Below are 24,803 nucleotides of genomic sequence, written 5' to 3' on the forward strand. Positions count from 1 at the left end.
TCCTGAACCCTGCCCAGCTGTGGTCCTTTTCAGAACCAGATGCAGCGTGACCCAACTTGACTCAGCCCTCGCAGCTAATCATCAGAACTGACACAGTGCAACACAAATTGACACAGACCACACATCGCAGGACCTCAGATTGCTCCTTGGAGATTCAGCTATGTCACACAATGCACCACTTCAAGGACATAAGGTACGATACTTCGTGGGCCTAACATGGTCCCTGTATCTCACCTGTGCTCCATCATGGTCGGCTTTAAATTGTCACCTTGTCCCTGTCTGGCATGACCAGATAACCCCACTTGGCACTTTGTGCTTTTAACACTATTTTTCCTAAATCTTTAAAATTGCCTATATACAGTTCTATTGATTGGATTTTTGTCAATTTGGTATCAAACACCTTATTACAACGTATGCTATTTTGTTAAATTGGTTTGAGATTTTTCTTTGTTTTCACTTTATTACTGTGAACCCCAAGGGTTAAACACATATTAATTTAGTGACTGTTTTTGGTTTACCCTGACAAGGATTGTGCTTAAGACACCCCACAACAAACCACCCAATTTCTCACAGTAAGTAATGAGGTTAAAAAAAGGTAACTAATGAAATAAGGGAAATATTAAATAAGTTTGGGAATGGTTTTATTAGGTAAAAAGGGCATCTGATGGGTTTACTTCACATAAAAATAAGTGTGTGAATTTAAGATTTTGAGGAAAAAATAAAAAACAAATAAAATATTGATTTGTCATTCTTTGCAGTGATTTGTGGTTTTAGAGGGTAAAACAGAGGGCGTTTTCGGGAGGTTACCCCTGAATATATGTTTGTAAGTAAGCTTGTCTGGCGGGAGTTTTTTCTTGTAATTAGTTTTTGAAAAAGGATTTAAATGTTGTTTTTGGTTGAATGGCAAGGTATAAATGTTTAAGCATTTTACTATGAGAATACAACTTAAGGAGTGGCATGCTAAGCATTTAAGAGGTAAAGTTGGAGATTAATTTAATTTTGTGAAAAATGTATATTTTATTAAAAAAGGAGGTGTGGGTGGTTCTTTTATAGTTTGGATGTGGTATATGCATTTATATGTTTTTAAAACAAAGCGATTTATAAATAGTCATCTGTATTTTATTAAATATATCAATATATAATATACAAATACATATACAAACTTGATACTAAAGTACAATGTAGAAACAGTATTCATGAATTAAATGTGCCATGATAATATATTTATTGCATTAAATTATTATTGACACCATTTTTAAATTTACGTTTTTACCACCCGCCAGCGGAGTGGAAAACAGGCTACAGCATTCGTAATCGAGCTGGCGGGAATGCTGTAGCCCGCTGGGTGCACCAGCACCCTCGCAATGCTCACTGTCTTACCCAGCGGAGAATTCATAATGGGCCAGGAGAGGGGGCAGCCACAATAGTGACAACCTTACCGTCGGGATTTCCGCGGACAGGTTTCCATCTGCCAAAATCATAATAAGGCCCAAAGTCTTCAACTTTCAAGATGTCCTGGTGTTCATTGACTGTCCCCATTACAGCCACTCCACTGTGCAAGCCTAAGTTTTGAAATATGTTATATGAAGAACTTATGTGACATCTTAGATATAGACATGAAAACAACTGAATTCCAACATAAATTGGAAACTAATTGGGCTATGAAAATAATAATACCTATCCATGTAGGGAAAACTTCTCTGGTTAGGCATAACTGGTGTAATTCTCTCTAAAGTAAATACCTATAATTACTACAAAAAATTACTAGAGATTATATGGCCATCATTACAAAATTGACGTAAATCCAGCTTACTGCAGTGCAGACGACCCCCAACACACTGCTGCGGAATTCCGCCACAGCTTTTATGACCCACAGCTCGGTATCCGCCAAAATCTAGACACCCACACAAGTCCGCCACACCAAAGGTCAGAGATGAACTGGTAATAACAAAACCTCCACTGTCACGCCAACAGGAAAACGCCCACACTATCACGACCTACAAATCCACACGGCGGTCTTTCAACCGCGGTATTCCATTGGCGGTACACACCGCTGCGCTCAAAATACACACACTCTTACAAAACACAACCACATTGGACAAATCGAAATACACACACCTGATACACATATACACACCGCTCCCACATGCCCAACACAATATAAAACACACACCCACATTACCCACAAACCTTTACAACCAAAATCTTTTGAGAAGCAGAGAGACAGCAAAGCAAAGACCACACCAGCATACAGAGGCACAGAACACCATCACTCATACACCTTCCACGCACAAAACACCTCACACCACTAAACATCACCCCACACATCACAACACAAACCACCTCACACATCACCCCATGGCACTGCAAAGACACCCCAGGTTTTCTGAGGAGGAGCTCAGGGTCATGGTGGAGGAAATCGTCCGGGTAGAGCCACAGTGTAGGAAGTTGGCTCTGTATGCACTATTTCAAAGTAAGGAATAGTATGCACAGAGTCCAAGGGTTCCCCTTAGAGGTAAGATGGTGGTAAAAAGAGATAATTCTAATGCTCTATTTTGTGGTAGTGTGGTCGAGCAGTAGGCTTATCAGAGGGTAGTGTTAAGCATTTGTTGTACACACACAGGCAATAAATGAGGAATACACACTCAGAGACAATTCCAGGCCAATAGGTTTTTGTATAGAAAAATATATTTTCTTAGTTTATTTTAAGAAACACAGGTTCAAGATTTACAAACAATACTTTAAATGAAAGGTACTTCACTTAGGAACTTTAGGAACTTTGAATTAGCAAAATAGCATATACAGTTTTCACACAAATGGCAATAAGCTATTTTAAAACTAGACAGTGCAATTTTCAACAGTTCCTGGGGGAGGTAAGTGTTTGTTAGTTTTTGCAGGTAAGTAAACCACCTACAGGGTTCAAGTTTGGGTCTAAGGTAGCCCACCGTTGGGGGTTCTGAGCAACCCCAAAGTTACCACACCAGCAGCTCAGGGCCGGTCAGGTGCAGAGTTCAAAGTGGGGCCCAAAATGCATAGGCCTCAATGGAGAAGGGGGTGCCCCGGTTCCGGTCTGCCAGCAGGTAAGTACCCGTGTCTTCGGAGGGCAGACCAGGGGGGTTTTGTAGGTAGGGCACCGGGGGGGACACAAGTCCACACAAAAAGTACACCCTCAGCAGCACGGGGGCGGCCGGGTGCAGTGTGCAAACAAGTGTTGGGTTTTCAATAGAAAGCAATGGGAGACCAAGGGGTCTCTTCAGCGATGCAGGCAGGCAAGGGGGGGGCTCCTCGGGGTAGCCACCACCTGGGCAAGAGAGAGGGCCACCTGGGGGTCGCTCCTGCACTGGAGGTCGGATCCTTCAGGTCCTGGGGGCTGCGGATGCAGTGCCTTTACCAGGTGTCGGGTCTTTGAAGCAGGCAGTTGCGGTCAGGAGGAGCCTCGGGATTCCCAATGCAGGCGTCGCTGTGGGGGCTCAGGGGGGCCAACTCTGGCTACTCATGGTCTCGCAGTCGCCGGGGAGTCCTCCCTGAAGTGATTGTTCTCCACAAGTTGAGCCGGGGGCGTCGGGTGCAGAGTGTCAAGTCTCACGCTTCCGTCGGGAAACGTGTGTTGTTTCAAAGTTGCTCCTTTGTTGCAAAGTTGCAGTCTTTGGTGAACAGAGCCGCTGGCCTCGGGAGGTCTTGGTCCTTCTAGATGCAGGGCAGTCCTCTGAGGCTTTAGAGGTCGCAGGTCCCTGTGGAAAGCGTCGCTGGAGCAGTGTCTTTAGAAGTGGGGAGACAGGCCGGTAGAGCTGGGGCCAAAGCAGTTGGTGTCTCCGTCTTCTCTGCAGGTTTTCAGTTCAGCAGTCCTCTTCTTCTTAGGTTGCAGGAATCTAGTTTCCTAGGTTCTGGGGAGCCCCTAAATACTGAATTTAGGGGTGGGTTTAGGTCTGGGAGGGCAGTAGCCAATGGCTACTGTCCTTGAGGGTGGCTACACCCTCTTTGTGCCTCCTCCCTGTGGGAAGGGGGGCACATCCCTATTACTATTGGGGGAATCCTCCATCGGCAAGATGAAGGATTTCTAAAAGTCAGAGTCACCTCAGCTCAGGACACCTTAGGGGCTGTCCTGACTGGCCAGTGACTCCTCCTTGTTTTTCTCATTATCTCTCCTGGACTTGCCGCCAAAAGTGGGGGCTGTGTCCACGGGGCTGGCATCTCCACTAGCTGGAGTGCCCTTTGGCATTGTAACACAAAGCCTGAGCCTTTGAGGCTCAATGCTAGGTGTTATAGTTCCTGCTGGGGGGAGGTGTGAAGTACCTCCACCCAGAGCAGGCTTCTGTTTCTGTCCTCAGAGAGCACAAAGGCCCTCACCACATGGGGTCAGAAACTCATCTCTCAGCAGCAGGCTGGCACAGACCAGTCAGTCCTGCACTGAACAATTGGGTAAAATACAGGGGGCATCTCTAAGATGCACTCTGTGTGCATTTTTTTATAAATCCAACACTGGCATCAGTGTAGGTTTATTATTCTGAGAAGTTTGATACCAAACTTCCCAGTATTCAGTGTAGCCATTATGGAGCTGCGGAGTTCGTTTTTGGCAGACTCCCAGACCATATACTCTTATGGCTACCCTGCACTTACAATGTCTAAGGTTTTGCTTAGACACTATAGGGGCATAGTGCTCATGCACCTATGCCCTCACCTGTGGTCTAGTGCACCCTGCCTTAGGGCTGTAAGGCCTGCTAGAGGGGTGACTTACCTATGCCACAGGCAGTGTGAGGTTTGCATGGCACCCTGAGGGGAATGCCATGTGGACTTAGTCATTTTCTCCCCACCAGCACACACAAGCTGGCAAGCAGTGTGTCTGTGCTGAGTGAGGGGTCCCTAGGGTGGCATAAGACATGCTGCAGCCCTTAGAGACCTTCCCTGGCATCAGGGCCCTTGGTACCAGGGGTACCAGTTACAAGGGACTTACCTGGGTGCCAGGGTTGTGCCAATTGTGGAGACAATGGTACATTTTAGGTGAAAGAACACTGGTGCTGGGGCCTGGTTAGCAGGGTCCTAGCACACTTCTCAGTCAAGTAAGCATCAGTACCAGGCAAAAAGTGGGGGGTAACTGCAACAGGGAGCCATTTCCTTACACACAGCTATTCGGATCACAGGTGCAGCACACCTCTATAGCAAAGAAGATGGAGCTATGGCACAGAATCGTGGACAGGGTCAACGCAGTGGGACAGCACCCAAGAACACAGGATGACATCAGGAAGAGGTGAAACGACCTACGGGGAAGGTGCGTTCCGTGGTCTCAAGACACCATATTGCGGTTCAGAGGACTGCCAGCAGGCCCCCACCTCCTCCCCCACAACTAACAACATGGGAGGAGCAGGTCTTGGCTATACTGCATCCTGAGGACCTTGCAGGAGTAGCAGGAGGAATGGACTCTGGTAAGTCAAAGTTTTAACTATTTCATCCCCCACCCTACATGCATGCTATCACATACCCCCACCCTCACCCCTATCACTCCAACTCCTCACATATATCCCACTAAAACAAACCACCCATCCCAACACAAAGCCCTGCATGCAAAAACAAAGCATGGACACCCATAACCAATGCATGTCCACTACACATACCCACACAGACCCCTAAACAATCATCACACAAGGTCCTACACAAGAATGTAAGCACTGGGGTACAGGGTCACCCCCCCATTGCACACCATGGCACCCACAGATGCAACAATCATGCCTTTACACCACTGCAGGACCCCTACCCAACGTCACCGGACAGGAGGTTCAAGACATGTCCCCTCCACCCACAGAAGAGGCCCACAGTGATGACAGCAGCTCTGTCCAACTGGATCTAGATGACCAGCCCGGCCCATCTGGGACCTCGGGACAGGCGGTTCCCCTCACACAGTCACAGGCCACCACATAGCCTCCCCCCTCAGAAAACACCAGCACAGCACCCTCCCAGCGGGCCCATACCTCTGGTCCCAGGACATGTCAAGCAGCAGTATGTCTACCACTACAGGGAACCCAGGCTAACCCACCACCACAAGAACAGCTGGGACCTGGGGGCAGTGGCAGTGGGCACACGGTTCAAGGGACAGAGGCCCAGGAAAACCGGGGAACTCGGAGGTCTACTGTGTGACAGGGGGAGAACAGGCCCAGGGAACCCACTCTCCACGAGGCCCTCGCCAACATCATGGGAGCCTACCATCATTCCCAGGAGACGATGGCAACGGTACTGGCCAAGTTTCGGGAGACCCAGCGGCTGCAGGAGGAACAGTATTTGGGGTTCAGGGAGGAACTCAAGTCCATCAATACCACCCTGGGCTCCATTGTAGGGGTGCTGAAGGACCTCCTGAACACCAGGAGGGACACTGTGGCACAACAAGGGGCCCCTGACACTAGCCTGGACGATGAACCGTCCAACCACCTCCGCTGGCGCTAGTGGACAGGAGGCACCGCCACAGGACCATGACACCAGCACCCCACCCCCTGCAGATGGAGAATCACCCCGCAATCGGTCCCTGAGATCCAGGACAATGACAGAGAACAATGCAAAGACCACTGCAAAGTAATAAGACCACCCTGAATGTCATCCTACTGTACCACTTTGTCACCCTGTCCATCCTTAAACTGCCATTGCTCCACTTCCTATGCCCCTTTGGACAATGCACCTGTGAGACAAATAGACTGGACTCTGCCATGGAGATTCCTCCACCATCACCCCTGACCATTTTACAAACCCCTCCACTATTTTGCACTTAAATAAACACCCTTGAATCACAAAACAATCTGGAGTCAGTCTGTGCTTTCACTAATGTGTATTTGCAAAAGCTGAGGGAAATAGCAATGTCCATTGTATTGTCAACATACCTATGTCACACAGCTGTAGTCCATGCGGTTACATAGCAAAGGGCACACAGTGGGACCCACATCTGTGAAATCAAAAGGGAAAGTGACAATTCAGGGTCCATACACTGGGTGAAAGTGACAGACAGATGAGAGGTAGAACAATTTTATCAGAAGGCAGTGATGTCTTCTTACCTGTGTACTGCTGGATCACAGTGTTTCTGTTGTCTATGTCCTCTTCTTCTGCTTCCTCTTCTTCACTGTCCACAGGCTCCACAGCTGCCACAAGACCTCCTTCTGGACCATCCTCCTGCAGAACAGGCACCTGTCATCGCAAAGCCAAGTTGTGCAGCACACAGCAGGCCATGATGATCTGGCACACCTTCTTTGGTGAGTAGCATAGGGAACCACCTGTCATATGGAGGCACTGGAACCTGGCCTTCAGGAGTCCAAAGGTTCTATCTTTAACCCTCCTAGTTCGCCCATGTGCCTCATTGTAGTGTTCCTCTGCCCTTGTCCTGGGATTCCTCACTGGGGTCAGTAGCCAGGACAGGTTGGGGTAGCCAGAGTCACCTGCAAATGGCAAAGGACAACTGTTAGACACACACTGACCGTTAGGGACAACCCCAGACGTAGACAACCAATCACACTGTATAGGGTCGTTGTCCTCACCTATTAGCCACACACGGTGCCTCTGGTGTTGCCCCATCACATAAGGGATGCTGCTATTCCTCAGAATGTAAGCGTCATGCACTGAGCCAGGAAACTTGGCATTCACATGGGAGATGTACTGGTCGGCCAAACACACCATCTGCACATTCATAGAATGGTAACTCTTCCGGTTTCTGTACACCTGTTCACTCCTGCGGGGGGTACCAAGGCCACATGTGTCCCATCAATGACACCAATGATGTTGGGGATATGTCCCAGGGCATAGAAGTCACCTTTCACTGTAGGCAAGTTCTCCACCTGAGGGAAAACGATGTAGCTGCGCATATGTTTCAGCAGGGCAGACAAAACTCTGGACAACACGTTAGAGAACATAGCCTGGGACATCCCTGATGCTATGGCCACTGTAGTTTGAAAAGACCCACTTGCCAGGAAATGGAGTACTGACAGGACCTGCACTAGAGGGGGTATGCCTGTGGGATGGTGGATAGCTGACATCAGGTCTGGCTCCAACTGGGCACACAGTTCCTGGACAGTGGCACGATCAAGTCTGTAGGTGACTATTACATGTCGCTCTTCCATTGTTGACAGGTCGACCAGCGGTCTGTACACTGGAGGATGCCGCCATCTTCTCACCTGCCCCAGCGGATGTGTTCTATGGATGAAAACAGTGATCAGAAGGTCAGCCAACACTGAGGTACTAAAAAAAAAAATTTTTATTGCACACATTTTTCAATCTGCTATGTGCCTGTCTTAGTGTGCATGCAAGGCCTAGATATGTGTGACTCATTAAAAATTAATGCCATGTGGCCCCCTGAAATGGCGGCTGCCTGACCTGTAATGTGGGACAAGGGGATGTGAGGTAACTGCGCTGGCGTTGTACACCGTTGCGGTAGGCGGTCGAAGACCGCGGCACAATCCTGCATTGGTTAACATTGGACCCTATGAGTCCCAGAAGCCAATGACGATGTACGCCGGCGGTGATGGCATGCCCCGCCGCAGACGTGACTGCTATTTTCTCTCTGTTCACTCACTTGATACCTGATCTTCGACAGGAGAGGACCTACACTGCAAGTGCTGCTGTGACCTGTGTCTGGAAGCGACAATGGCTCATGTGTCTGTGGAAAGGGTCCCTGCCTTCACCACAGAGGGGTTGGAGAAACTAGTGGATGGGGTCCTCCCCCAGTACACGCTACTCTACGGTCCTCCAGACAAACAGGTGAGTACACTGTGAGCATGCTGCATGGGCAATGCCTGTTTGGGGTGGTGTGGATGTGAGATAGGGGGAGAGGGTCTGCATGATCCGACGGTGAGTATCTGAGCGTTAGGGCAAGGGTGGGAACGTGGGCCAATCACTGTGATGGTCCGGACAGTTAAAGTTTTTCATATTCCCCTGTACTGTTCCTCTAGGTCAGCGCCCACCAGAAGAAGGTTATTTGGCATGCCATCACCAAGGAAGTCCGGGCCATGGGGGTCCTCCACAGACGGAGCACCCACTGCCGTAAAAGACGGGAGGACATTCGCCACTGGAGCAAGAAGACGGCAGAGGACCAGCTGGGGATGGCCTCCCAACGTGGGAGGGGTGCCCGTTGCACCATGACCCCCTGATGTTCCGGATCCTGGCGGTGGCGTATCCGGAGTTGGATGGGCACTTGAGGGCATCACAGCAGACACAAGGGGGTGAGTACACTCAAATTATCATGACTTTGTGCGCAGTGGAGGGGTCTGGGTGGGGGAGGAGGGGTGGCACTGTGCCACTCCACCCCACCTCTGTAGAGTGCCAAAAACAGGTATACATGCCCCTGTGTCATCTATGTGGGCAGATGACACTCATAGGCAAGTGGGCCATATCCCAGGAACTGCATCTGTAGAGGCCAAGAGCACGGCGTAGTGCAGGGGGCAGCTGTGTCTGTATTGTCCGCCAACTGTAGCGGTAAGCCATGCACTCAACCTGTCTTTCTTCTATTCCCCCCCTTTTTTGTGCTCTCCCTGTTCTATTGTGCATCAGCATCATCAGGCGGAGGTACAGGGGCACCGGAGCACAAGGGGACTACATCCCACATGGCCATGGAGGGCCACACCACGGACTCCGAATACACCAGTGGGACGGAGGGCGAGGGGAGCTTCACGATGGTCACAGGATCAGCAACCAGTGACACAGACTCGTCCTCTGATAGGAGCTCCCTTGTGGTGGTGGCAACATCTGTGCCCCCCACTTCTACAGGTACAGCCGCCACCCCCCCCACCAGCACCGCCCTCCCAGCAGCCCCTCAGCCTTCGCCCCGTGCCCGCTCACCCAGGAGGGTGGGCATCACCTTCGCCCCAGGCACCTCAGCCCTTGCCCCTGTCACCTCTGCTGCCCTCAGTGAGGAGTCCATTGACCTCCTCAGGTCACTCACTGTTGGGCAGTCTACCATTGTGAATGCCATCCAGGGTTTAGAAAGGGAGTTGCAACACACTAATGCATTCCTGGAGGGCATTCATTCTGGTCAGGCTGCCCATCATCGAACCCTGCAATCTCTGGCCTCAGCACTGATGGCAGCCATTGTCCCTGTCTCTAGCCTCCCCCCTCCAACTTCCTCCACCCAGACCCAATCCCCTGTAGCTTTGCCTATCCCAAGTACACCATCAGACCAGCCTGCACACACGTCAACACACAAGGGAAGCTCAGGCAAACATAGGCACCACACATCCCACAGGCACTCACACAAGCATCACCCACATACAGACACAGCAACATCCACTGCCTCCACTGTGTCCCCCTCCTCGTCGTCTCCGGCCTCCCTCCCAGTGTTGTCTACACTCTCACCTGCATGCACTACCACTACAGCCAACAGGACTCGCACGAGGCCACCCACCACCACACCCCACTCACCTGCACTCACCACCCCACTACCATTTACACATCCCCTATGTTCTCTCCCAGTGTGTCTGTGACGCCCCCTCCCAAAGTACACAAACGCGGACAGACACACACCCAACATCCATCCACCTCACAACAGCCTCCAGAACATGCACCTGCACCCAAATCATCAAACGTTACACCTCCTACTGTTGAAGTAAGCCTCAGCAAGGCCTACTAGTGCAAGGGGTTCACGTTTCTCTGCACAAAGTCCTCAGACCATGTAGGAAGAAGTTGGCACAGAAACTGGAATAAAAGACAAAAGTTTATTAACCTCATGAGGTGGTACTACAGTTCAGACAGCACCTTGGGTAATGTCTGAAGTAGCACACTGAACTGAGAGAGCATGGTCCTTTTATACCCACACAGGGGCTAAAAGGAGATGGTACAATTATGTAAACAAGACTTGTATACATGTAAGGTCATGTGGAAAATGCACAGTCGACAGGTAGCAGGAGCTAACAGTTTCCAAGGACTAACAGCTGCAGACCTTACTGAGCATGTGCAAAAGTAAGAGATGCTAAATATAACTTGTCACTAGGCAGATTTCAAGAGCAGTTAACAGAAAGGTAGGACAGAGCACATGGTGAGCACATGGCTGTCACGCCGCGGCCGCAATCACGGGCCGCCGCGGCGCGGCACTCTCTGAATACCGCGGTCCTCAGGCAAGCCGCGGGGGAAGCTGTGGCTTGCAGGCGGATCGCGGGAGAAGCCACGACGCAGGTCAGGGATCGCGGCACTCGCCCCGCTCCCTTCTTTTGCCTCGCACATCAAGGGCAGACGCGGCAGGGGAAAATACTCAGAGTCGGGTCTCGAACCTGCCGCGTACAGCGCATTTAGTGAGCTGAACATAATTATGGTGCATTACATGATCCTTTACATACAGAAACCCTCTTGGCACCTACTTACCGGTTACAAGGGCAAAAGCCGATTGAATGCACATGATTTCTTTTTATGCATGCTTCCTCCTTTCCCAGCATGCTGTTCACATCCTCTCTTCCCTGCATGCATTGCTTTCCTTTTTTCTAGGCACATATTTCCTATCATTTAACATGACCTGTTCCCCAATCCAAGATGGTGGTATTTCTACTTCCTGTTTTTTCACTTCCTGTCTATGGGTATATAAGGGGACTTTAATCTCTTTCTCATTGCGTTGCAACACTCCTTGGTGGTAGTCACGCTCTGACTGGTTTCTTCCTGCGAATCCAGTATTTTCCTGACCTGTCTTCGTTTCCAGTCTTCCTGTACTCCGGATCTTCAACTCTAACGCCTTGGTGCCCTCCTTTTGTTTCAGGGAGTTCCCGTTGGAGGTTTTTTACCCTACTGGGGTTTTTCCTCTGGGACTCCTTCTGAAAGGCACGGACTGTAGTGGCTTGCTATTGTCAAACAGCACCGTGGCTACCGGAAGGGGTCGCCCCTACCTCGGCCAGAGCAGAACCTGCCGGAACCGGGGTCGTTCCCCAATTCTTCTCAACTTCGACGGTAAGCCCATTGAAAACCGTGACAGATTGCAACGCCCACAAATCCAGTTGCAGTCCGGAACCATGGATAATCCAATGGCAAATACGGAACCTACGAGCCAGACCCTGCTTATGACGACACAACAACAGGCTCAAGAACTCCAACAGCTACGTACTGAAAATACCGTCTATCGACAAGCCTTTGCATCCAGGACCACAGATGTACCCTCAGTAGCTGCCACTACACCTCGTTTCTCCGGGGATCCTAACAGATTAAAAGAATTCCTGGATGCCTTGATGGTTTATTTTGCCTTTCGCCCCTCGCAATTTGTTCAAGACAAGACCAAGGTGGGGTATTTGATTAGCGCCTTATCGGGGCCAGCATTGGCTTGGGCCACTCCTTTAGTGACAAGAAATGATCCTTGCCTATCTAATTATTCCACCTTTATCACTACTTTTAAACAGATGTTTGAACGCCCTGGACTCGAGGCATCTGCAGAAGAAGCTCTTTGCGAAATCCAACCAGGGAATCAAGATGTATTACAATACATCACCCGTTTCAGACAATTAGCAGCAGAAACATCCTGGGTGGAACGTACCTTGGTGACACTGTTCCGTAGAGGTCTCAGAGAGGACATTAAGGACGAATTGGTGCACTCTGCTAGAATAGAGAACCTTAAAGGATTGATGGATCAGACTCTGACGATAGAATATCGGTTGAACGAACGAAGAATGGAGAAAAAGAATAGTCGTTTGCCATCTCACTCAGTGACGTCTCGCACCTTCTCTCATCGTACCGAGGAAATCCGTCCTGAACCTAAGGGGAATACCGAGGAAGAGCCAATGCAAATTGACACGGCTCGAGGACCTTTATCAGCTAGTGAAAGAGAACATAGACGAAGGAAGGGGCTTTGTCTATATTGTGGTACAGCTGGTCACCTCATTCGCACCTGCCCCATTCGTCCAACCAAACCCTTGGGAAACGCCAACTCCTGTCCTCAGTGAGAAGGGTGAGGACGGGATATCGTGAAATACCTTCCATTTGTTCTTCCAGGGAGGAAGGAACTGCTCTTTTTCTTTTACCAGTTATCCTTCATTTAACTGATGGCCGGGAAGAAAGAACCTTGGCCTTATTGGACTGCGGAGCCAGTGGCATCTATTTAGATGAAGCCTGGGCCCAAAAACGACAGATAGCACAAATACCTAAGGAAGTACCAGAACAGGTACACACAGTGGATGGATCACTCTTGGCCTCAGGACCCGTACAATATACCACCCCTACCTTCTGTCTACAGTTTGGGAAACACCAAGAAAATCTTTCGTTTGATTTAATTTCATCACCACACCACGTCATGATCCTGGGAATTCCATGGCTCACACGGCACAACCCTTACATCAACTGGGAAACAAGAACTATTTCCTTATCCTCTCACTTTTGCCAACACGACTGCTATCCCGCAGGGGATTATTGGTCTCCAAAAAGTCTCTAAGCAGCACCCCCTAAGGTGGGATGCTCTATTAACGTCCTACAGGGAGTTCCCAGGCATTATCACGAATACGGCGATGTATTCCAGAAGCCAGAAAAACCTGAACTGCCACCCCATAGAGAATACGATTGCGCCATCCCTTTAGAACCAGATACAGTGGTTCCTTTCGGGCGAATGTACTCTCTCACAGAACCGGAGAAGCAGATTCTTAAAGAATACCTTGATGAGAACCTACAAGGCGGGTTGATTGCTCCCTCTTCTTCACCTGCGGGGGCTCCTCTCTTCTTTGTGCCTAAGAAAACTAAAGATTTGCGTCCCTGTATTGATTTCAGAGGATTAAACAAGATCACTATTAAAGATCGGTACCCGCTACCCCTCATAAAGGACATCCTAGAAGCAGTCAGAGGGGCAAAAAGATTCACCAAGCTGGATCTTCGAGGAGCCTACCATCTTCTAAGAATTAAAGAGGGTGATGAGTGGAAAACCACTTTTAGAACACCCTTTGGTCACTATGAATATAGAGTAATGCCATTCGGACTCACCAATGCCCCTTCCATTTTTCAAAGGTTCATGGATTCTATCTTTTCTGATCTTTTGCAACAAACAGTAGTGGTGTATCTCGACGACATTTTAATCTTTTCTGTTCATCCAGAGGAACACTCTAAGCATGTTCGCCAAGTTTTAGAGAGACTCCGACAACACCATTTATTCTGCAAACCTGAAAAGTGCGAGTTTGATCAGTCGGAAGTAAAATACTTGGGGTATTGCATAAACCAAACTGGAGTAGCCATGGATTCAGACAAGGTGCAAGCTATATTGAATTGGCCATCTCCTTCTTCTATCAAGGAGACTCAGTGTTTTTTGGGATTAGCCAACTTCTATCGACAATTCATAGCAGACTTTGCCCAGAGAACCAGCTACATTACTCAAACCCTTAAAAAAGAACATCTAAAGAAGGGCTTTTGTTGGACACAAGACGCAGAGTCAGCCTTTCAGGATTTAAAGAAAGCCTTTATTCAAGCCCCTATTCTACGACACCCAGACACCAGCAAACAATTCATTGTTGGCGCAGACGCCTCAGAAAGAGCCATTGGGGCTGCCTTATTGCAAAGACAAGACGATGATGATTTAGAACACCCTGTATTCTACCTGTCACACATTTTATCCGATTCTGAGCTGAACTATTCCGTGTTAGAACGTGAATTACTCGCCTTAAAAACCGCTTGCACAGAATGGAGACACTTTTTGATGGGCTCAAAAGAACCTTTTGAAGCCCGGACAGACCACAGAAATCTACAGTGCTTAAGAAACTTTCAGTGTCAAAATAGCCGGCAGGCTCGATGGGCTTTCTTTTTCAGCCAATACGACTTCTATATCACTTACATCCCTGGTTCTCAGAACATCCTGGCGGATGCCTTGTCCTGACGTTACCCTGAGTGCAGCGATTCTACTGTACAGAACCTATTTGATAATAACAAGATCATTGGAGTAGTACAGACTTTTCTAGACCAAGTCAAATCCGAATATGCCCGTCTAGAAGAGACAGAGCTGAATAAGTTGCGGCCGCAACTTCATAGAGATCAAGAATATTACTATCATGATAAGGCCCTGTTTTTACCCACTAAAGTAGTACAGACCGAAGCCTTACGTATGTGCCATGACTCCCCCATCGCAGGTCATCGAGGAATGAAAGCTACTCAGGAACTTCTGCTTCGCTCCTTCTGGTGGCCAACTCTCAAGACAGATGCGGAAGAATATGTATCATCCTGTCCTATCTGTGCTCAATCTAAGACACCCCGTACTAAACCAGTAGGTTTACTTCGCCCACTACCAGTTCCTCCAGGACCATGGCACACCATCTCCACAGATTTTATGTGCTCCTTACCCTCTTCGAATGGAAATCACGTAATAATGGTAACTGTGGACTCCTTCACTGAAATGTCGCACTTCACGGCCTTAAGAAAGTTGCCAACGGCAAAAGACTTAGGTCAAATCTTTACACAAGAAATCTTTCGACTTCATGGATTACCTCAGGTCATTATATCAGATAGGGGTCCTCAGTATATCTCCCGATTCTGGAAACAATTCTGTAAGACCCTAGGAATCGAAGTAGCTTTATCATCAGGGTTCCATCCTCAAACTAATGGTCAGACGGAACGACTCAATCAAGGCCTCGAACAATATTTACATAGCTTCTGCAATGCTACTCAGAGTAATTGGGCTACCTATTTACCGATTGCAGAATTCTCCTATAACAACTCCATACACAGTGCCTCGAAGGTTTCCCCTTTTTATGGCTCCTACGGTTTCCATGCAAAGGCCTTTCCGACTCCCCTGAAAGATACTTCCAATCTTCCTGCCATCTCCTCCTATGTCCGACAACTACGAGGTGTCCAACGTGTTCTCCATTCCAACCTTGTGGCCACTAAGTCTCGCATGAAAAGAATAGCTGATAAGAGACGTTGTGAGGCTCCTCACTATCGGGTCCATGATAAAGTTTGGCTCTCCTCTAGATTCCTACCTCTCCGACTCTCTCAGAACAAATTCAAACCCCGCTTTTATGGTCCCTTCCTAATTCTCAAAAAGATTAGCCCTGTGTCTATGCATCTTCGCCTGCCCCGGACGTGGAAAATTCACCCTGTGTTCCATGTCTCTCAACTTAAACCTTACCTTCCTGATCCTTTTCAAAGGCAATTTTCCTGCCCCCCTCCTCTGTTGGTTGATAATGTGCCCGAGTACGAGGTCCAGGAAATCTGTGACTCTCGGTTTTTCCATGGGCGCCTCCAATATCTTATTCATTGGAAGGGCTATCCTATGAGTGAGTGTTCCTGGGAGGATGCCCCTTCAGTTCATGCCCCTCTTTTGGTCCGTCGCTTTTTTCAACTCTTCCCTCACAAACCTGGGGCCTCGGGGAGGGGACCTACTGTCACGCCGCGGCCGCAAGCACGGGCCGCCGCGGCGCGGCACTCTCTGAATACCGCGGTCCTCAGGCAAGCTGCGGGGGAAGCCGCGGCTTGCAGGCGGATCGCGGGAGAAGCCGTGACGCAGGTCAGGGGTCGCGCCACTCGCCGCGCTCCCTTCTTTTGCCTCGCACATCAAGGGCAGACGCGGCAGGGGAAAAGACTCTGAGTCGGGTCTCGAACCTGCCGCGTACAGCGCATTTAGTGCGCTGAACATAATTATGGTGCATTACATAATCCTTTACATACAGAAACCCTCTTGGCAGCTACTTACCGGTTACAAGGGCAAAAGCCGATTGCATGCACATGATTTCTTTTTATGTATGCTTCCTCCTTTCCCAGCATGCTGTTCACATCCTCTCTTCCCTGCATGCATTGCTTTCCTTTTTCTAGGCACATATTTCCTATCATTTAACATGACCTGTTCCCCAATCCAAGATGGTGGTATTTCTACTTCCTGTTTTTTCACTTCCTGTCTATGGGTATATAAGGGGACTTTAATCTCTTTCTCATTGCGTTGTAACACTCCTTGGTGGAAGTCACGCTGTGACTGGTTTCTTCCTGCAAATCCAGTATTTTCCTGACCTGTCTTCCTGTACTCCGGATCTTCAACTCTAACGCCTTGGTGTCCTCCTTTTGTTTCAGGGAGTTCCCGTTGGAGGTTTTTTACCCTACTGGGGTTTTTCCTCTGGGACTCCTTCTGGAGGGCACAGACTGTAGTGGCTTGCTATTGTCAAACAGCACCGTGGCTACCGGAAGGGATCGCCCCTACCTCGGCCAGAGCAGAACCTGCCGGAACCGGGGTCGTTTCCCAATTCTTCTCAACTTCGACGGTAAGCCCATTGAAAACTGTGACAATGGCAGCATGTAGCAGAGAAAATGGCTGCCATGAATACAAAATGGATTCCGCAAAATGTTCACTATAGTTACTAAATACAAGATGTCTTCTGCTAATGCTTAATCTAATCACTGCTAAATTACAACAGACGACCCTTTCAGTATTAGCTGAAGACATTCGTCTTTCTGGGATAATCTAAATATTCATCCTGTATATTTATGCTCATCATTTCAGCTATTTCCTTATCTAACATATGTTGTGCCTTCATTTCTGTAATATTTCTTTTGGTAGGCATACAAGCAGTAATACACATGGATCAGAACATTGGACCACACTGAATACAGATACAGCATGTAAAAAATATTGCAATTATTACACACAGGACCTTCCAACAGGTAGTTGGTAATATCCATAGTTACCACAAACAAAATATGTATTATGTGAAGCTGTAAAACTACTATTATTTACACTCTCAATAGTTAATATCAAGGTACAATCGCTTATCCCTACTGGAATTCGTCCAATGCTTCGTATACATAAATCTGCTTTAGTTTTTGTAACAGAAATCACAAATTGTTCCTTCTTGTCAGAGTCTCGTATATTTGTGAAGACATATGGTATTGAAACATTGTCCGGTTGATACTCTTCCGATTCCCATTTAGTTCCTTTAGCTTGGGGATACCCATCTTTGTCTTGGTAGCATACTTTATTAAGGCGAAAAAGAAGTCCGCCCTCTGTACGTTTTCCAGATGCAAACAAAAGCATATACCAAGCTTAACAAGAACCATTGTGTGAAAAAGGAAGAGGAATGAAAGGTGTTCCTCCTTTCTTTTGATGCGCAGGTATCATTCCACATACCCAACAGTTAGTAGTATTTGTAGCATTATGAGTATGATGCAACATCTGAATGAAAGTATTATTGAAGTACGATTGACGGTGCTTCTGCTCCTGATAGGGAAGCCTAAAGTAATAGTGATCCTCTGGTACTGGAGTAGTGGCAACAAAAAACTCACGAGCAGGAGACTTCTTTTCAATAAACCAGGTGATTGTTGCTGTAACCACCAAAACAACAACAAACCCCATAATACTAATAATCAATTTGTTATTCATTTTAGCAACAGAGATAATCGACCCTTTCAGAAATGAATTAAAAAACAATCGTTGGAGCTCTTATCCCTGGGCAGCCGCTGATTTCTTCACCACGGGCCAAGACGGGTGTCACTACTCTAATGCACAGCTGATCCACCCCCCTTGCCACATTGGCTCTCCGTTTCACTAACCCAGGGCGGTAGCTCAACCAGTCTTTTCAAAACAATTTTCAGATTCTTTCCTTGGTCTCAAATTATATTGCGACACTCCAGAAGTCCTATGGTCTGGGAAGACCTCTGCAGATTCGTCAGGTGATATAGCACGGCCTTTCTCCGTAGTCAAAATCACTTGATGATCGGTCAGCACAGCAGGTTCCACCAAGGTAGGTAGCACTCTCTTGCAGTGAGTACTATGGACCCAATTCTTTCGGTTCGTCACTCGAACTGCTGTCCTTGTCGCAAGGAGCACCTGTTCTGGGCCTCGCCACCTTGGTTCCAAGCTGCTTGATCTTTCAAAAGACTTAATCATCACCTGATCACCAGGTCGGAGTTCATGGCCTTCACCTGTAGATCTGTCAGGAAGTGCTTCTCGAACCTGTTGATGAATAGAAACCAAATTGTCGGTTAACTGTGCCAAATAATCATTCATCAGGACACAAGGTACATCATATACAGATTTTGGTTTAGGAACTCCCCAAATATTCATTGGTCTCCCAAATACTACTTCATAGGGGCTAAGGCCAAGTCGGGAGTGTGGCACTGACCTAATAGACAATAATGCCAATGGTAATGCATCCGGCCAAGTTAAGGATGTGGAAGCCTGTATCTTCGCTAATTTCAGCTTCAATGTAGCATTATACCTTTCCACCAACCCTGCTGATTGTGGGTGGAAAACCGCATGGAACTTCTGTTTGATCCCTAATCCTTTCAGGACATACTTAATAACTTCCCCAACAAAATGAGGTCCGTTATCACTCCAAAAAAGTCTGCAAACACCAAACCTAGGGAAAAATTCTTTCAAAAGCACCTTCGCTGTGGTAATGGCAGTATTATCTTTTGTGGGGTACGCCTCTATCCATTTACTGAAGGCACAAACCACCACCAAGACATACTTTAAATTGTTGCAGCGTTCAAGCTGAATATAATCCATTTGTAGAACTTCAAAAGGTGCAGTTGGTGTAGCAAACCCTCCTGCAGGAGTACGTGTCCCTTTTCCAGGATTGTATTGTAAGCAGATCAAACAAGACTGTACTACTCTCTTAGCTGTACTGGAAATTTCTGGATGCTCCCAAACTTGCGTAAGCAACTTCGTTATTGTTGAAGCTCCAACATGTGCCAGCCCATGTGCCATCTGAACCATAGGTTGTACAAAAGCTATAGGCAATTTCCATTTATCCATCTGCTTATTCCGCCAACAGCCCTCATCATCCAATTCTCCATCTTTAGACCATTGCTCACGTTCTTTCACAGAAGCAGATTTTTGTATATCTAATACGTCTTGTCTAGCATTATGCCAACGTTCAGCTTGTGACTTCACTACATACATAGAAGTAGTACTTCGCTGCATCACAGTCTCACGTGCTACACGGTCTGCAAGAGCATTACCTTGCCCTATCTTATCGGTCACTTTCTTATGTGCACTACATTTCACAATAACTAGTTTATTTGGATATGTCAATGCAGTCAAGAGGTTATGCACTAATTCTCCGTGCATTATCTGCATCCCGTGGGATGTGAGAAAACTTCTCTCCTTCCAAAGCAAACCAAAATCATGAGCCACTCCAAAAGCATAGCGGCTGTCTGTGTAAATGTTCACACTTAAATCAGTACTAAGCTCACATGCTCGTGTTAAAGCTATTAGTTCAGCTGCTTGAGCTGACTTCTGTGGTATACGAGCTGTCTCCACTACCGTGTGTATAGTGGTGATTGCATATGCAGCTGAGGTCGTACCATCTGGCAACTTCAAACAAGACCCATCAACCCACAGTTCCCCGTCTACATCTAAAAGGGGCGTATCTTGTAAATCAACACGACCCTTTGTCTGTTCTTCGGTAAGGAATATACAATCATGTGTTTCTTGTGACTGAGGCTGAATCACCGGATATGGCAACAAAGTAGCTGGATTTAGTGTCGCACATCTCTTCAGTGTAATGTGAGGAGCCAACAATGTCAACTTATAACTTGTCATACGGGCGCTAGTTAAATGTTGTGTCTTTGTTTGATTTAAAAGAGCATCAACCGCATGGGGTACTAGCACCAACAGCTTAAGTGACAAAACTATCCCTTCACTCTGACGTATTGAGACAGCTGTTGCGGCAACTGAACGAAAACACCCAGGCAACATTCGAGCGACAGGATCAAGTACTGCTGAAAAATATGCACAGGGACGCTGCTTATTGCCATGTGTCTGTACTAAAACTGACAATGCACATCCATCTTTCTCGTATACGTAAAGTGCAAAAGGCTTCATGTAATCTGGAGTACCTAACACTGGTGCAGAACAAAGGGCTTGTCGCAGCTGCCGGAAAGCAGTCTCACATTCATCTGTCCATAGGAGGGGCATTGGAGTATCTTTAGTAAAAAGTGCTAGCAAAGGTTTGGCAATGTGTGAAAACCCTAATATCCATTGCCTACAAAAAGAAGTAAGACCAAGGAATGCACGAACATCTTTCTGAGTAGAGGGTACTGGTGTGTCTAAAATTGCTTGAATACGATCTGATGTAAGTGCACGGCCCTCCTTAGACAAAAGGTGACCTAAATAGGTTACCTTTGGTCTACAATATTGCAATTTCTTTCGTGATACTTTATGATGGTGTGAAGCAAGAAAAGAAAGTAAGGACAAGGTGCACTTTTCACATTGCTCCGGGGTATCAGCTGCCAACAAAATATCATCAACATATTGTATGAGAGCCACACCTTCAGGTAAAACAAAAGAATCAAGGTATCCAAAGTCATAGTACAAGAACTAATTGCTCCCTCAACTTCCTCATAAAAGGCGGCTGGATTATTCCGCGGGTCAGGTAATGCTGTTTTAAGTGCCATTACATCTGCCCTATTCCAAGGAGTATACACCCAATTATAAATAAAATAACCCTTAGCATCAACAGACGTTTTATCATCACTTGTACCCAATCCTTTAGGAGGAACGTACAAAGGCGCGGCCTCCCGCATTGGTTTCGCGTGAACTATCATAATCTTATCTGTTTCAAAGATGGAAGCTTGCGCCCCTTCGGTCTGAGATGTTCGTGCAACTGCGTCCGCAGCCCTTTTCTCTTCTTGCAAACAGACTGCCACAATACGTAATTTCATTTAAAGCCTGATTGCATCAGCCACCTGGGAGAAAACAAAAAGACCATCACGCATTTGCTTATGATCAGCTGCTACATCATCGGGCTCTAACTCATCAGAATATTTCCGATATAGTTCAATAACTTCTGAGCCAAATGCCTCAGAAAAATATAGCTGCTCCTTTTCCGTCCACCCTTTCATGTTGTCTAAAAGTTTCAGAAGCAGAAACAACGCTACAAATTGTTTTACGAGCAATAGATCTAAGCTCAGACGCACGGTCAGCAGGCAGCATAGAGCGACTGTCCCGCATCTTCTGTTGCTCCGAACTGGAGACTTTAGGTAACTCATGAGGGGCAGAAGGGACGACATACGGAGGTGGAGGGCGATCTAGTAAGAATAAATCATCATGTGGTTTATTAAGGATAGGATAGAGAGGTTGCCTAACAGTGTATTGGCCAGTTACCTGTAGCTTATGTTCTTTCTCTTCTAGCTCCTTTAAGTCATTTATTTCTTTCTTTCTCATTTCCAATGCTTTCACATATACATTCTTCCGCTGCTCTTTCTCAAGCAAGGCTTGCTCACGCTTCACTCGTCCACGCGCTTCTTTCTCCCACATTCGTACACAGTCAAACATATCTTGCCTAGACTTTCGCTTACACATACATTGTTCCACATACTCAATCTTTCGCAAATCAAATGACCCATGCATAGGCCAATGTAACTCAGGATCCGCGCGGGTGTATTTATTCCATAATGTGCTGTACATTATAGAAGAAAGACCATGTTTAACATACATATCTCTATTTGGCGTCCCCTCTGGGGGTGCCGGTTGCGATTCTTCCAGTCTCAAATTGGTACCATTACAAAAGCAACACATCCTACGAAGTGCGCTAAAAACAGGCATGCCAAAAATAGTGCAGAATAAGCAATATTATAATCAAAGTAGCACTTAAGGTGCCGTTCAAATCAAAATTAAATTGGAGAAAATTCTCCTCATTACCTGCCTATATAAATTGCAATTTATATATCAAATCCAAAGAATACAAATTGACTAGTCACCCAAATCACGAGAGACACAGTAAGTAGTGCTAAACTACATTACCAAACACAGGCATCAAAACCCACAGCAAGTGCCGTAAAACGGCTCTTACCAATCACAGGGTGTCCAGGTTCCAACTGCCAAGTTCTAAAATCGACCAAATGGTCACTGCATGACGAATGAACAAAAAGGATCTCAGTCGAGGACCAGCGCCACCTGGATGGTCAAATCAGAAGGAAGGGAAAAACGCTGTGGTTGCCAAGACTCGGGCCTCCTCAGGCATTGATCGTCCGCAGCGAGATCCCAATCCTTCGTCGCGACCAATCCGTTGGGCATCCGAGTCGCCGATGAGTCCCTGTTCGGGCGCCAATTTGTTGAAGTAAGCCTCAGCAAGGCCTACTAGTGCAAGGGGTTCACCCTTCTCTGCACAAAGTCCTCAGACCATGTAGGAAGACGTTGGCACAGAAACTGAAATAAAATACAAAGTTTATTAACCTCATGAGGTGGTACTACAGTTCAGACAGCACCCTTGGGTAATGTCTGAAGTAGCACACTGAACTGAGCGAGCATGGTCCTTTTATACCCACACAGGGGCTAAAAGGAGATGGTGCAATTATGAAAACAAGACTTGTATACATGTAAGGTCATGAGGAAAATGCACAGTCGACAGGTAGGAGGAGCTAACATTTTCCAAGGACTAACAGCTGCAGACTTTACTGAGCATGTGCGAAAGTAAGAGATGCTAAATATAACTTGTCACTAGGCAGATTTCAAGAGCAGTTAACAGAAAGGTAGGACAGAGCACATGGTGAGCACATGGCAGCATGTAGCAGAGAAAATGGCTGCCATGAATACAAAATGGATTCCGCAAAATGTTCACAATAGTTACTAAATACAAGATGTCTTCTGCTAATGCTTAATCTAATCACTGCTAAATTACAACACTACAACCACCTCCTCTTCCTCCACTCCCAGACCCCCTCCAGCTACCCGTCCCAGTGTTCGTCAGAAACTTTTCCTGAGCAACGTTGACCTCTTTCCCACCACCCCCCCTCCAATTCATAGGTCCCGTACTAGCACCTCAACCAAAAAATCTCCGGTACCAGTGGTGCCTGTTAGAGGTATGTGGAGTGCACCGGGCACCAGGGCAGCCAGTGTGACACGGAGCCAAAACATAGCCAGGCCCCCCCCTGTGAAGCACCAGAAGTTGGACAGTGCCTGACGGGATAGGGGGAAGACTCCAGCCGGCAAAGCCGCTCACAAGGGTCCCGGGGGGAATGTCGACTCAGCTGTGACTCCTCCCAAGGTGGGGAAGGAGCAGAAGAAAGCGCCAAAGTCTGGGAAGAGCAGCACGGCGGAGAAGGCCGCCATCATCCCCGCTGCCCAGGAGGCCACCACCAGCCCGATCGTCACTGGCCAGGACGCCACCGCCAGAGTCAGTGCCCAGGAGGGCAGTCCCATCGTCAGTGGTCAGGAGACCACCGCCAGAGTCATTGCCCAGGAGGGCAATCCCATTGTCACTGGTCAGGAGACCACCGCCAGAGTCAGTGCCCAGGAGGGCAGTCCCATCGTCACTGGTCAGGAGACCACTGGCAGAGTCAGTGCCCAGGAGGGCCCTGGCAGCCACAGCCCCGCTGGGCAATGAGGGACCGCCATGGCACACACTGCTGCACAGGTCATAGACAGCAAAGTCAAGCAGCGCTGAACAGGGCAAGCACCGCTGAACAGGGCAAAGACCGCCATGGCAAGCACCGCTGAACAGGTCAGAGACCGCTGAACAGGGCAAGCACCGCTGAACAGGGCAAAGACCGCCATGGTAAGCACCGCTGAACAGGTCAGAAACTGCAAAGTCAGGCACCACTGAACAGGGCAAGCAGCGCTGAACAGGGCAATCACCGCCAACTCAAGCACCGGTAGCCCATGTGCGGCAAGGGCAGTGACAGAACTGGGTCCGTCACGGGGAGAGTGATGCACTCTGGGCACCAGTCCCCCTCCAGAACCAGTGGAGAAGAGCATCCACTATCTCAGTCCTTAAGAGGATTAAGCACTCTGGGCACCAGTCCCCCTCCAGAACCAGTGGAGAACAACATCCACCACCTCAGTCCTTAACAGGATGAAGCACTCTGGGCACCAGTCCCCCTCCAGAACCAGTGGAGAACAGCATCCACCACCTTAGTCCTTACCAGGATGAAGCACTCTGGGCACCAGTCCCCCTCCAGAACCAGTGGAGAACAGC

This window comes from Pleurodeles waltl, chromosome 10 (genome assembly GCF_031143425.1).
Source record: "Pleurodeles waltl isolate 20211129_DDA chromosome 10, aPleWal1.hap1.20221129, whole genome shotgun sequence".
Taxonomy (NCBI): domain Eukaryota; kingdom Metazoa; phylum Chordata; class Amphibia; order Caudata; family Salamandridae; genus Pleurodeles; species Pleurodeles waltl.